Here is a 15104-nt window from a genome sequence, read left to right on the forward strand (position 1 = left end):
CTATGAATGGCAAAAATTCCAAGAAAAGATACTCATCACCCTTAGTCATTATGGAAATGTAAATTAAAACCAAAATGAGGTACCACTGTGCACCTGCTATAATGACGATAACAAAATAATTTGGCCATGCTAGACTATTTCAAAAGGACATGAAAAAAATCCACTCTAATTTATTCCCGGTAGTACAAGTACTTTGGAAAATGATTAGGTAGTTTCTTAAAAAGTTAAGCATGCCCCTTCACTTCTAAATTTGTACCTGAGAAATAAAAGCCTATGTCCATATAAAGACTTTTACACAATTCTTCAAAGTAGTTTTTATTTTAATAGCCAAAAACTAGAAATGATCCAAATGTCTATCAAGCATTGACAGATAAATTGTGATACATCCATTCAATAGAATACTACTTAGCTATAAAAAGAAGTGAGTGACTATTGATATAACTGACACTGTTGATGAATCACTTATGGTGAATGAAATAAGCCACACCAAAAAAATACATATACACTATGACTCCATTTACAGAAAACCCTTGAAAATACAAACAAATCTATAATGATAAGAAGGAGACCTTTGGTCTCTTAGAAGGGAGAGGGCCTTGAGAAACAGATTAAAAAGGAATAGGAGAAAATTTTTGCATTGATCATATATATGATTGTGGCAATTACATGGGTTTATACGAATGTAAAACATCAAATTATTATTTTTTAAATGTGTGATTTTTGTATGCAAAATATACTTTTGTAAAGTTGTTTAAAAATATTTTTATAAGCTTGATATACTTTTAAGCTATAATATTTATAAGCTATAAAAATATTTTTATAAGTATCTACCTCAGCTGTCAATTCCCTCATAATAGTTATCTATTTCTGTACCAATATTATGCTATTTTAATTGTTATAACTTTATAAAAAAATTATATCTGTTAAGGCAAGTCCCCTATAAGATACTTTGAGTATTTCTGGATGTTACATACTCACATTAGTTATAAAATTAGTTTGTTATAAACCATAAAAATTCTCGAGGAAGATTGTTCACTAATTTTGGAAAAATTGATAGCCTTACTGTTGTGAATTTTCCTGTCTATAATAATAAGATTTTTACCACTTGTTTTGGTTGGCACGTATATCTTCTACTAATATTTTATAATTATTTTTTCCATATGTTTTGCTTCCATTTTGTTAGATTTCTTAGTATCTTAAAGATTTTTCTGCTTTATGAATATTTGTTTTCTAACTCTTTTTTGTTGTGATTGCTGTTGACTTTTCTATTCCATTGATATTTGAATATTGTTTTAGTTTTCCAGCAATAATAATAAACTCTAATAATGGTTCCAATAATTTATCAGCAAATGGACCATCTTATCACCAGAGACTAAAGACAATAATAAAGTTTGTTAGACAGTTTTTCCTTTTTAAATAATATTTGGAAAGGTCATAATGTATAAAAGGATTATCTGATCCTTGGTGGTTTGGCCAGAATCACAACTCCACTGGGGATTTATAAGTTTGACTATATATTCATTACACTATTTATTTAGGTTAATTTATTTAGGCTGATTTATTTAGGTTAGCTGTTTCTTCTATGTCATTTTTATACTTAAATTTTCTCTAAAACTCATTTTATCTACAGTTTCAAGTTTTTTAATCATGAAATTGTTCCTAATATCATTTTATTTTTTAAAAGCATAAAAATATCATCATTTTTGAGTATTAATCTCAGTAAAATGAGATATTTAAAATCTTGTTTTATTTTCATTAACATTTTAAAGAAAATAGCTTTTTTGGTTTAGTAATTTTATTACATCACTTATTCTAGTTATTTTTCTAGATTCTTGAATGACATATACTTAGCTAGCTTTTTTTCTCTCTTTTAAGATGAATGAAATTAAGGCTACATTTTACTTATGAGTAAGTGTGCAAAGATTAATCTCAAAACATAGATTTATAGCATCATTTGGCTGTGTTTCATTTTTTCTTCATAGTCATACCAATACCATGGTAATTTAATCACAGCTCTTCTTGAGATTTTGTTTTTGAACAAGGGCTTCATTACAAAAAAGATTTTTCAGTATTTTAATTCTGTCTTTGCATCTCCATTGAACTAGTAGAATATAATTACATTTAATCTTCCTTCTTGGATCAAATGGGCTGTGAACAGGTTGGATGCTTATTTGCCTATCTCCTTGGATCTTCATGTGCACAGTACCCAAATTCACTCTGAGAAGTAAATGATCAGAAACCCACAAGTTGGGACTAAGGGTCAGGATGACATTAAATGAGAGTTGGCTTGAACTTCTCTATCAACTCTAAATACAACAGAAAAAAAAAGTTTTAAAAGAATGAGAAAAAAATTAAGATATGGCAAACTCAAAACAAGAAAAATATATCCACGGAACAGGAAGGCAATAGAAAATCAGTAGTGAACTAGTAATCGGGGACTGGAGCCAGGGCCTGCTGGGCTCTGGGTCTGGTCGAAGCTAGGATTTGCCTCCTGCAGAGTAATGGGAGCCATGGCTCCAGGTGCATGGCAGGAGACCAGAGTCGAGTAAATTGCATAAAACCTGGGGTAGGTGCAAGACTCACTATTCACTGAAATGTAGTCAAAAGCACATTATGGCTACTGCCTGGGTCTATGGCTTATGTAAACACACATACTTGAAATGTCAAAGGATGTAGACAAAGTCGTATCAACAGCATCTAAAATTAAGTGACCTTATATTTAGTGAGTGATTTTGAAAAAAGCCCATGGTTATGAGAGAACTGGAACCTGAGCCATCATAAAAATTTGTCCTGAGATGGAGTTCCATTAGGAACTAAATCATATCTCTGAAAGAAAATGGGATCTCTGTGGCAACCAAAAAACAGATTCTCCCACATTGGGGTAAAAGAGATGGAAAGAAGCTTGATCCAGAGGGGGAAGCTCTGTGCTTTTTCTCTAGGCAGAGCCCTAAGGAGGTGATATGCCCCCATAAAGATGAGCTCTTGGATAGGCTATAGACATTTCTAAGTCTTCTTCTGTATTATAGACATAGCAGAGAAGATCCTGCAGATCCACAGAAGCCAGAAAAACAAAAGTGACGTTGAAATCAGTGATAGATGATCATTTGAGATGATGGACAACTCAAGAGATACTGATAAACAATTTCTCCCCGTTCTCCCAAACATCTTGCCTTGGAATGAGGTAAGATCTTAAACAAAATCCAATAAAAAACGAATGCTCCAATTTGATTGACATTACTTTTCTGCTGCTCTGAGAAATTACTAGTTTAAAATAAAAATTATGTTGGATTACAGAAAAATGTTATCTCCCTGGCCTACCAAAAATTATATCATATTCCAATCCAATTTTTTTACAATTCAATTTTATGTAATCAAGCCAAGTAAAATGTGCCATGTTAATGAAATGAACAGCTAAGCTTGATGAGCTAACCAGACAGGAGTACCAGGTGTCCAGCTATGCCATTCAAATGAATTTCTGTCCTGGAGTGTTTTGCATTGATTGGTGATTGTTGCTCTGGTTTAAATTTGGAGGAGAATGTCTCTAGTTGTCTGTCTGGTTGAGATTTTCAGATTGGCAGCAATTTTGGTTATATCCTCCTTGTGGGCCCCCTTTTCATTGTTTTAGGAAACCGTTTTTTGCATTGCATTTCCCAAGAAGGCAGAGATTTCCTTCCGGTTAGCCCTTTTCTCTCCATCTTTCCTGAGGTGATGTAAGGAGAATAATCAATTTACATAGAAATTTATGTTACTGTGGAAATTTTACTCAGTACGTTAGTAGCACTTTATCCCTGACACCTGCAAATGAGATATAACTGAAACCTCACTCTACTAAATCTTTTCATCACCCTGGATACAAACAAAAGGTGCCCAATATGAAAGCCTCAAAGGACTAATGCTTTCCTGGGGTGCCTTTCCCAAGTAATTTTAGTAAAAAAAAAAAAAAAAAAAAGACACTGATTATACTGCCATTAGACTTGACACAGTTTTCCACTCTACCTTTTAGCCTAAATCCAGAATCCTTTCTGCCCATGTCCAGGTTTGCCTACATGAAAGGTGAGATTGTTCTCCTGAGGGGCTGTGGAGATATTTTGGTATTTCTTTGACAATTGTAATTTAACAAACCAACACACAAGATGAAAACCAAAGGAGCTCAATAAGATTTTAAAAATCTTGATTCCACCTTTATTTCCACTTTCATAACATGATGCTCAAATACTTAATTGGAAACATAGGTTTAAAAAATACATCAGAAGTTGAACTTTTAAGAAAAAAAAATCTTATATATTTTTTTCTTGTGCTACATCACCAGAGAAAAGAAACTTTTTTTTTACCCCCATGTTCTGAAGAAGAAAAAACAGTAGTGTATTTTTAAAGCCTGAGCAGGTATGTGTGTATGGGAGAAAAGAGCAAAATATTTTGTTTCAGATTCAAAGAATGAATTTAAGTTCCATAGGTCAGGAAGGTAGGGGATGAAGGCTGTCTTGGAGTTGGGGCTATAGTGAAAGTTTTCACTTCCAAGATTGTCAGATAGAGAGCTGGATATCAGGTATTTGAATGGTCCATGTGAGCGTGGGCATGCCATCAGTGACCGCGATCGGCTGAAGACCAGAAGTTTAGCTTGGAATATTCAGACAACATAAACTCCAAGATGCCTGCAAAATCCCAGAAATGGAGAGGTGCTCATCAGAAATGTCTGGTATGAATGAATGGTCACCATTAGCAAGCAGGGTCACAGAGCCGGATTGGGAAAAATACATTTAGATTTAGAAAAATAAAGCAACATAAATATCTGTGCACATTCCTACCTGAGACAAATAGAAAATATCAAGTAAAAAGTTATGCCTGTCTACTGACAAATTATATTTAAAAAAAATAACCCTATCAAATTTCATAGCTATAATTTTTATTTCTATGAAATCCTGATTTCTCAGCTCTCAGTTCCTTAGAAAAATTGAGGTTTTTGGAGCTTAACATTTTATCTGTGATTTAACCTACTTTGATTATACATATTTTATTTCTGTAATAATGTTTCTGTATATATCTTAAAATGCTCATCTTTCTTAAAAACTTTTGAGGTCTGAAAATTGAATAAAAATCTATCAAGGGTAACTGTATGTTCACAGTGCTTCTATGCTAAAATTTTTGAATATGTTTATTTAGAAATGGATACCATGATGAAACTGTAAAACTCCTAAAAGATAAAATGAGAAAATCTTCATGACATTGATCTTGGCAGTAATTTCTTGGATATGATACCAAAAGTACCACCAATAAAAGCAAAAGAGACAAGTGAGGCTATAAAACTTCTCTACAGCAAAGGAAATGACAAAATGAAAAGGCAACCCATGGAATTGGTAGAAAGTATTTGCAAGTCATATATCTAATAAGGATTTAATATCTAAAATATATAAGAAATTCCTGTAATTAAGCAGTAAAGAGACAATCCAATTAAAAATTAGGCAAAAGACCTGAATAGACATTTCTCTAAAGAAACATATAAATGGCCAATAGGTAAATGAAATATTGTTCAACAAGATTAATCACCAAGGAAATGCAAATTGAAACCACTGTAAACTATCGACTCACAGCTAGCAGAATGGCAGGGAAAAAAAAAAAAAGATAACAAGTGTTGGCAAGCATGTGGAGAAATTAGAACCCTTATTCACTGTTGTTGGGAATATAAAATGATATGGCATTTACGGAAATCACTATGGATGTTTCTGAGAAAATTAAAAATGAAACTACCATATGATCCAGAAATCTTGCTTCTTCTGGGTACTTTCCCCGGAAATAGAAATTAGGATCTCGAAGAGATATTTACACTCTCATGTTCACTGCAGCATTATTCACAATACCCAAGATGTGGAAACCACTTAAATGTCCATCAACAGAGGAATGGATAAAGAAAATGTTGTATATACAAACAAAATATTATTCAGCCTTTAAAAAGAAGGAAATTTTGTCATATTTGACATGTATGAACCTTAAGGACATTATGCTTAAAAAGCTAATCAAAGAACAAATACTGCATGATTCATCTTACATGAAGTATCTAAAATAGTCGAACTCATAGAAACAGAGAGTGGAATGGTGGTTGCCAGAGACTCAGGGTTGAGAAAATGGGAAGTTGCTATTAAACAGGTATAAAGTTTCATTCTGCAAGATTAATAACTCTAAGAGGTCTTCTGTACAATATTATACCTACAGATAAGAATATTGTATTATGCACTTAAAATTTTGTTGAGGGTAAATTTAATGTTTTTACCACAATAAAAAAGAAAAAGAAAAAACAGAAATGGATACCATGAATAGCAAGAACTTTTGAGTGACTGAGTTGTCCTTTTAATTGTTTCCTCATTATCTATTTACCTAACAATCCCTCCCCTCTTCCATGAAGACTAACTTGTCCCAGCCAGCCCAAGGAATTTTTCCTCACCTGGAAATCTCCCGTGGCCCTTATTATCTGCATCATTCATTTTGTGACATTGTTTACTACATTTTTGGTGGCCTATTTGTCGACATTTTTTAAATTCTTGAGGGACAGAGTACTCTTTTTCATCTCCCTTTCGGACCTTGCCAGTAAGGAGTTGCAACATATCGTTTGTTGACTGATTATAGAAAAATTTCATCTCCCTTTCGGACCTTGCCAGTAAGGAGTTGCAACATATCGTTTGTTGACTGATTATAGAAAAATTTCTATCCAGTTTCTGTTAACTCAAAAGCTTGTTGACTCGGATAAACCTCTACTAAATAGTAGGGAAAGCATTATTTGTAATTGATGGCAGATTTTCAAATATCTTTAAGTTAAATTCCTATTATTTATGTCAACTTTTATCTCTTCTGGGGAAAGACACATATGACATGGTAGTTTGTTGCATTAAAATTTATAAATAATTTTGGCAAATAGAATGACCTCTCTGACCTTCAGCTTTCTAATCTCTAAAATGAGATCTTAGTGCTGTATAATGTCGGTGTCTGTAAAATGAGTTGGTAAATGTTTCCTTTTATAAAGAATTTGTTAGAAGTATTTAATCTTTAAATATTTGGGGAACTCATCTGTGAACCATCATTTTTGGTGTGTGAGATTTTTTTACTACTGATATATTTCTTTAGTGATTCAGGTTTTCTATTTTTTCTTAATTTAATTTTGGCGATTAAGATTATTCTGGTAAGTTATACATTTCACCTAAGTTTTTAATGTTCTTCATAACTCAGGATAGTGGATACTCAATAACTTTTTGGTGAATGAATGAATCAATGAATGAATGAATGCTAGGCTCAAGCATCTAGAATGAAGCCTGTATACCACAACTCATACTTTATACTTTCAGAACTGAAACAGGATAATATTAAAATATAACAGTGAACAAAAAATAAAAGCTCAAGTAAATGCATAAAGTATGGACAAACTAATTCATATTACATTGATATTAAGTGTATTTTACATCAATTTTTTTCAGTTGCTTTATCAAAAAAAAGTTTTTTTCTCACAATTCTGTGGATAAAACTGTTGTTTAATCTTATATAACCTTTCAGGTAACATTCCTATTTTTAGCATCAGTCCTATCCATCATTGTACCTAGAATTCCTAAATTCTGGACTTTTGACTTCTGTAGCATTTTTCAAGGCAAATTGTTTTTTATCTTGGCTATAAAGTTTCTTTCACCTCTATTATCTGTTGTAGCTTTCTCCAATTTCCTGTATCAGATTTCCATCTTCCATCTGCTTACTGTCTTGTGAAAATGTGTTAAAGTACTTCATCTTTTAATAGCCCACCTCTCTCTCACTCTTTATTTTGATTTATATCCATTTTATTTCTTTACTATTATTTAATTAAGTCTTTACAAGAAGAGAGAAAAACATGTACAGTAAGTTAGCCATTTTGTCCAAAAAGCCTAGTTATAATTTTTAATATTTGTATTATATTTGTAGAATGGATATTCATTAGTTTTATTCAACCACTTTCTCTTACAGACATATATTCACATGCTCGATGTTTTCTCCACATCTTTTCAGCTACAAACACGTTTTTCAGCTGCATTTTTTTCCACTACAAGCACACATGTGCTTGTTCTATATTTGTTACCTATATATAATCCCTCATTTTATATATTAAAATCTCGTTACTTCTGCCTATGTACCATAGAAAAGTATCCCATAAATGAGATTGTTTTGTTGTTATATTCTGCAATATTAATTTGACCAGCCATAAACAGACTACTTTGGCAAAATTTTATAACAATTCACATTCCCGGCGTCAACGTATTGGGAAAACGGTTGTCCACATTGTTGCAAGTAGTGGGTCTTACTACTCTTTGTAATTATTGCCAATCTGATAAAACTGTATTTAATCGTTGCTTTATTTTTAATTTTCTTTACTATAATTGAGTTGAGCACCTTCGTACATATTTTCTGGACATTTTCAATTCTCTTCTGAAAGTTGCTTATTTGTATCCAGTTGACAGCTTTATTATAAGGTTGTTTGGTTTTTTCGAATGGGTAGATGAAGTTTTTCAAATAGTAAGTATAATAACTTTTTGTTGTATATTTTATTGTAAACATTTTTTTAATGCCATTATTAATCTTACAACTGTTATAACGTTTATTTTGCACTATAAAGTTACATTTATAAACATCTACATACGTCCTGGTTCTAGTTGTATTGTCATAGTCAAAAATGTCCCCTACCCATAAGTTATACACAAATCCTATTTTCTATAGACTCACAGTTCTGCTTCGGCTTAAATTATTTTAATTATTTATTTTTGCATTTACTAATCATTGTATGTGGTTTTTAAATTTTGTATATGATGTGAAGAAGAAAATCAAGCTTTATTTTTCTTTCTAATGAGAAGTTATTTATTCTAGTAAAATTTATTAACATTTATTATTCCTTCTTTCTGTGATTTAAACTGCCACCTTGGTTGCATATTGTTTTCATATTTACTTTATTCTATTTGTTGATTCTGGTTTTGTTACAGCAGCCTATTCATCTATTTCTGAACCAATATCACACAATTTTGAATTTAAGGCAATCATCTAGTTCACGTAGTATCAAAAAGCACATCCTTCTTAAGTATTCTTTATTTTCTTAAATGTTCTTGGATATTTGAGGATGTTTACCTTTTCATGTTAACTTTGAATGCTTTTAATCCAATTCTTTAAAAAAATTAAGTTCTGCGAAGGATCACATTCATCTATACTTAGGAACAATACATTTAAAGGACAGCCAGATCTTACAGGCTTTGTAAAAACCTCATGGACTTTGGACTTTTTTCCTTGAGGTCAATGAGTTTAAGTGCATTTTTTGAGATCCAAAATGGAAAAGCTCTGAGAAACAAACAAACAAAGTAGTCATATTTGAAATTTACTTTGTTTACAGGGTAAGGGGTGATTGAAATAAAGGAGGCAAGATCTAAGGTAGAGATCTCAGGAAAGCAGCTGTTGTTATCGTCAGGTGAAATAAAGGAAGTGAAGATGGTCTAAAGGAGGGGTTCATCTGTTGGGAAGCATAAGTGGATAGTTTTAAAAGATAGCAGAACTGAGTTGGGCAGGGAATGAATGAAGCATTAAGATTTATAAATTTCATGACTTGGTTACCGCAGCCTGTGGTTGAAATGTAATTATCCGATATCCGTCCTGCATGAAATACAATTTAGCCACAGAGCACAGATAATATGTAAATGTGTTTCTGACAGAATACTACATTTGAAAAGCAGGAAGCAAAATATCATAAACAAAATAAGAACAGTTATGTAAACAAAAACAGTATATAAAAAAAGTTAAGGAAATATATCAAAGGATACAATAAATTAAAGAAAAAATGTTTAATTATATATCTAGTCAATTGTTATACAGAAAATAATGAAATAATATGAAATTAGTAGTTCTTTTTATTTTTGTCCATAATAATTTTTAAAAGATATCATATCTTGAGCATTATATGGCTGAAACTATGCTGAACAACTACGAATGTTATTTCATTTACTCTTCATAGATGTTCTTTTAAGGAAGACCGCTATTATTTTTTTCTTTTTTCTTTTCTTACGAGTTGAGGAAGTTGCTGCTTACAGATATAAATTACATGCCAAAAGTCATTTATTCACTAATAAGTGAGAGAACCAGAACTGATGTGCAAGCTAACATTAAGTAACTTTTTTAAGTGTTTCATTTCCTTATATCTTTCATTCTGCTGTGTACATATTCAGTACCAATTACTGTCAATTAATAAATGTCATCTTTTGGTGCCTCAGAGTAGAGATAGAAATTGCAGGTAGATAGAAGATATTTTTTTTAAAACACACAAAAGCAAAACACAACATTATTTACAAGGCTATGCACTTTAAAGAACCCCTAATTATCATCATTAACAAAAGCATCTGGTAGCCAGTGAAGGTTCAAGGAAAATTTCATGGTTGCATATATTAAAATTTATGAACCTACAAAATTTATTCCTGTTTTAACTACCGTTATCAGTAAAGATAATGTTCATTCTGGTCATAAAAATTTTTAAGTTTGAATGTGAATGTCTTTACCTTCAGCCACAAACTCACTATTACCTTTTCTCTTTTGTTTGGGATTATTTGGGTCATGTGGAGAGTGTGAAATAGAAGATATCACATTTTCTTCCATTCATGAATTTTCGTATAATTTTGTTTTTCAGTATAAGTGAGCCTCCCAAGTGGATTCTAATACTTTTTAGTGATCTCTTTCTCTCTTTTCAATAAACATGGATGAACTGAATTTTCAAACAACTGAGCTATTCAGGGAAGCGAATATGTTAAACACAGCAAAGAGTATGATCATAAGGCTGAGAATTTAAGATAAACTTCTGGTTCATACAAATTCACATGAAACAAGGCGCTATAGTCTGGCTTTCGATTAGAATGAGCTGAAAGTCAAAGTTGTTCTGAGTGCTGTCAGCACAATTAGCATCTGTATTTTCAGTAGTAGTCCAGGCCCCGTGAATAGTGCCAGCATCATTTAAGATAAACCTGCTAGTCAGTTAATTTGTGCTAAATATAGTTAACTAAAGAAGAGCAATTTCTCTTCTCTCTTTGACTTGCAGTCAAGTACTTTCTAATCCGGAGTGATGGGTTTTTGGCAGGAAAGTGGTAAGAGAAAAGTGCTTCATAATGAAAATCCATTCAATCAAGTTCAGCAAGTGAGAGAAAAGTGTTATTACAAGAGAGAGAGAGCCAGGCATTGTGACAGAAGGACTCTGGACCTCATAGAATAGCCCTGTATTTCATTCAGTTCCAGCCCTGCCTCTTCTTAGCTAATTAGTAAGTTTTGAAACCTATCGTAGACTCAGTTTCCCTATCAGAAAGTGGGGTTAAAAACAGTAGCTCACAGGGTTATTGTGAAGAAAATGCCAAAACAGTACCTACGCATAGTACCAATGAACATTACCTTCCATCTTCTCTTCATCCTTCTTGTCCCTCCATCATTATCTTTCTCTTTCCAATTAATAATATCCTTGAAGAAAGAAAAACTACATTCCATGATATGAAGGTACCATGTGCATTGTTACTCTTTCTCTTGTTCTGTGGGCTGGCTTCTAGTTATTTCTTAGTAAACTCTGCTCACACCCCACCCCTCCAACTCTTCTGTCATTTGCTACCAATGACATTTTCTAAAAACTGATTATCTCATTTTAATCTACTCGAGCTGGTCCCATTCTCGATTAATCCTTTTTCAGATATATTATTCAGTGCCCCAGTATAATAAAGAGTTTACATCTTGACCATGGCCTTTAGGATATAATTCTTTAACTCAAAAGCTCTAAAGAGTACTGTCCTCCTTGCTCTTACCTTCTGGGACTAGGAAGGCTTTGAAACCTCAAGAAATTGCTTTTAAATTCCCAAATTTATCAAACTGAGAAACTCCCAGCCTGAGAGGAAAGAAAGAGAAGAGCTAAAGGCATCTCTTCATGGCTAACAAATATTGAGGGTGCAAGATGGCAAAAGATCTAGAATAGCCATTAAGAATTGGAAGTTATACCCCCCTCTCTGCCCCCATTTCACTGTGTGACCTGAGCAAGACAATTTTCTTCCAAAAAAAACAAAACAAAAAAAAACAAAACAGGTACATTTGGATTCAAGGATCCTTAAGAAAATAATTTATATGTTTATCATCCTGTGAATAATGTTATTCTCAGGGATTAATTTTATTTTATATAAAAACAACAATAGCATTTGTCACAGTTCTAAACACTTTAATCCTCACAATGGCTCTATAAAAGTAAGCACTATAATTATCTTTTTGTTAAGGATGAGGAAACTGAGGCCCACATACATATAAAAACATGACCTAAGTCACACAGCTTTTAAGAGGTGGAGCCAGGATTTGAAAACATCATATTGGCTCCAACATTTCTGTTCTTAATCACTATACGTAGCTGCACTTAAAAAGATATATTTTTAGATATGCATCCTTATCACTTTGCTATACTATACTGAAAAGATTTTTTTAAATATATTTTTAGATATGCATTCTTATCACTTTGCTATACTATACTGAAAAGAAACATCTATTGAATCAATTTTGTCGCCTACTTACTATGCTCATGCCTGGAGCTGTTGCTGACCCTAGGAAATCAACTCTGAAGAGGGACATTCACTATTCTTCTGCTGTTCTGGTCCATATGCAGCTCTGAACCTCATTTTTTTTTTTTTTCTAGAAAGTGGGAGGAAGTGTAACATGTAAAAATATTTAGCCTGTCTTTTACAAAATGACAAAGGTCGGTTTGCAGGCTGATAGTTAAATGCTTTTTTCACCGCAATCTTAAGAGAATAAAGCACATTTAAAAAATGTCTCTGAAATAATTAATTTGTTAACCACAAAATCAAGACTACTTTATACTAAATGACGACCATATTATTAACATTTATTTTGAGTCTCTCCTGATTTTGAGAGTCAGCACATTCATATTCCACTTGGCCATCCACCTGACCTCCATGATTCTTCTGTCTACACAATCCTTGGGCACAAGACTACTTTACAAACAGTGGTCTGGGCAAGCTGTTTGAGGTAGAATTGAGTTCAGCAGCATCTGAGAAAGTGGAGTCAACTGGGACATAGTCTTGGTTGCATTCTCCAAGGCTGAGCAGTACCAGGCTGTACAATAGAAGTTCTTACAACGATAATGTCTTTTCAATGAAGCATTGAAAGTGATGCCTGGGTTTTCTTATTACAAGGTGTGGAGATTGTGTTCATTTCTTAGGGTTTCCATAACAAAGTACTACAATCAGGTGGCTTAAAACAACAGCAATTTTTTGTCTCACAGTTTCGGAGGCTACAAGTCTAAAATTAAGGTATTGACAGGGCCATGTACCTTCTGAAATCTATGGGCAAGAATCCTTTTTTTGTTTTTTCTAATTTCTGGTGTTTGCCAGCAAGTTTTGGTGTTCCTTGGCTTGTAGATGCATGACTACAACCTCTGCCTCCATTGTCAATGGCTGTCTTCTTCCTGTGTATCCCTGTCTCTGTGTCTCTTCTCTCTTATAGGGACATTATCCATATTGGCTTAAGGGCTCCTCCTACTCCAGTATGACCTCATTATAACCTGAGTATATCTGCAAAGATCCTGTTTTCAAAAAAAGATCATATTCGCAGCTACCAAGGATTAGGACTTTTTTGGGGGAGATAAAATCCAACTCATAAGAGAGACCATTACCTGAGAGATGGGAATGAGCCCTTCAAAGATAAATAGAAATGTAGTGTGCTTTACCTGAAGCTGAGGTGTTCTGGAAGTGCCCCAGGAATGCTTAAAAATTTCTCAGCCTTAATCTTATGCTTCCACTGTTATTTTTACTTTCAAAGATTAAGTTTTAATAATAAAGTATATTGCTAGAATAAAAGAATGTACAAATCTACATGCAGATTTGAATTTGTGTGACAGTTTCATAGTCATCATCATATTTGATTCTCATAAAAGAACTGTAAATAACAAATTATTATTGTTGAGAGTTTAAATAGAACTTTTCTTCCTCACCAGAATGTGAAATATTAAAAAATGAAAATTCAAAGCAAGTCTACACATTATTTCCTTATTGTCTTAGTTATTGACCTGAAAAAATACCATCAAGTTTCTTAACACTGACTGACTTATCCACCTGTCAATCAGCTCGTCAGCAGGTTCTCCCCATGAGTGGGCCTCCCCTTTCCCAACTCCTTCCCAAAAAGAAAAGAGGAACTGAAAAGAGCAGGTCCAGGTTATTCTCCATAAATTTACAATTCCAATGAAGTCATTCCAGTTTTTCTGGAGCAGAACAAATAGAGCAGAAAGAAGTCAGAATTATTAACTTGTGTTCTTTTTACCTGGAAGGAAATATCAGAAGTTGCAAAGAAATACTTGCTCCCAACTTTTATTACCCACATTTATTTTTCAGATAAGAAAAAGGAGGCTGAATGAGATAATATGATTTACTTAAGTTTTTCCGGTTATTTTCAAATTCTGCACATCTTTCCATTGCACTACAGTTGTATTTTCTTTGTAATAATTATTCTTATTATGCATAATTTGGTCTCTTCATTTTATACTTGCAGTATGAATTCTATCACATATAATTCTTATACCAGCAAATCCTGCTGTCATGTGTCTCACATGATACAATTAATTCTTGGAAATTATGCTTTGCTGTATTTTCCCAGTCAAAATGTATCAGGTTGGCATTTTGAACTGCATTTGAACTCTTTAGCGCTAAAAATAACCGACTCTTGGGAAAATAAATCCTCTCTATTATCTTAAGAACAAAAGTTGAACTTACTCAAAAGAAGTTAAGGATGTTGAGTTCCCCCTTCATAGCAGGAGTCTAAACGTAACCAACAATCAATAACGATCCTCTTAGTACTACAATCATCTAGTCTCATGTCCAAAAAATTTACCTGTAAAGAGCCTGTTTGAAATACCAATGCTGCCCCAAATTCTCTTCTTTTACTTCGTAGCAGTTTACAAGATCATAAATTGTAAAAATTCTGTTTATTATTTCTCTGTATCTTCCATTAGACTATAAGCTCAGTTAGGACAGGAATCATATGTGTCTTGTTTTTCCTTGTTTCTAAACATAATTTCTAACAAATAAACAAATAAAATTAGCCAA

This window comes from Pteropus vampyrus, unplaced genomic scaffold, assembly GCF_000151845.1.
Source record: "Pteropus vampyrus isolate Shadow unplaced genomic scaffold, Pvam_2.0 Scaffold76, whole genome shotgun sequence".
NCBI classification, from domain to species: Eukaryota; Metazoa; Chordata; class Mammalia; order Chiroptera; family Pteropodidae; genus Pteropus; species Pteropus vampyrus.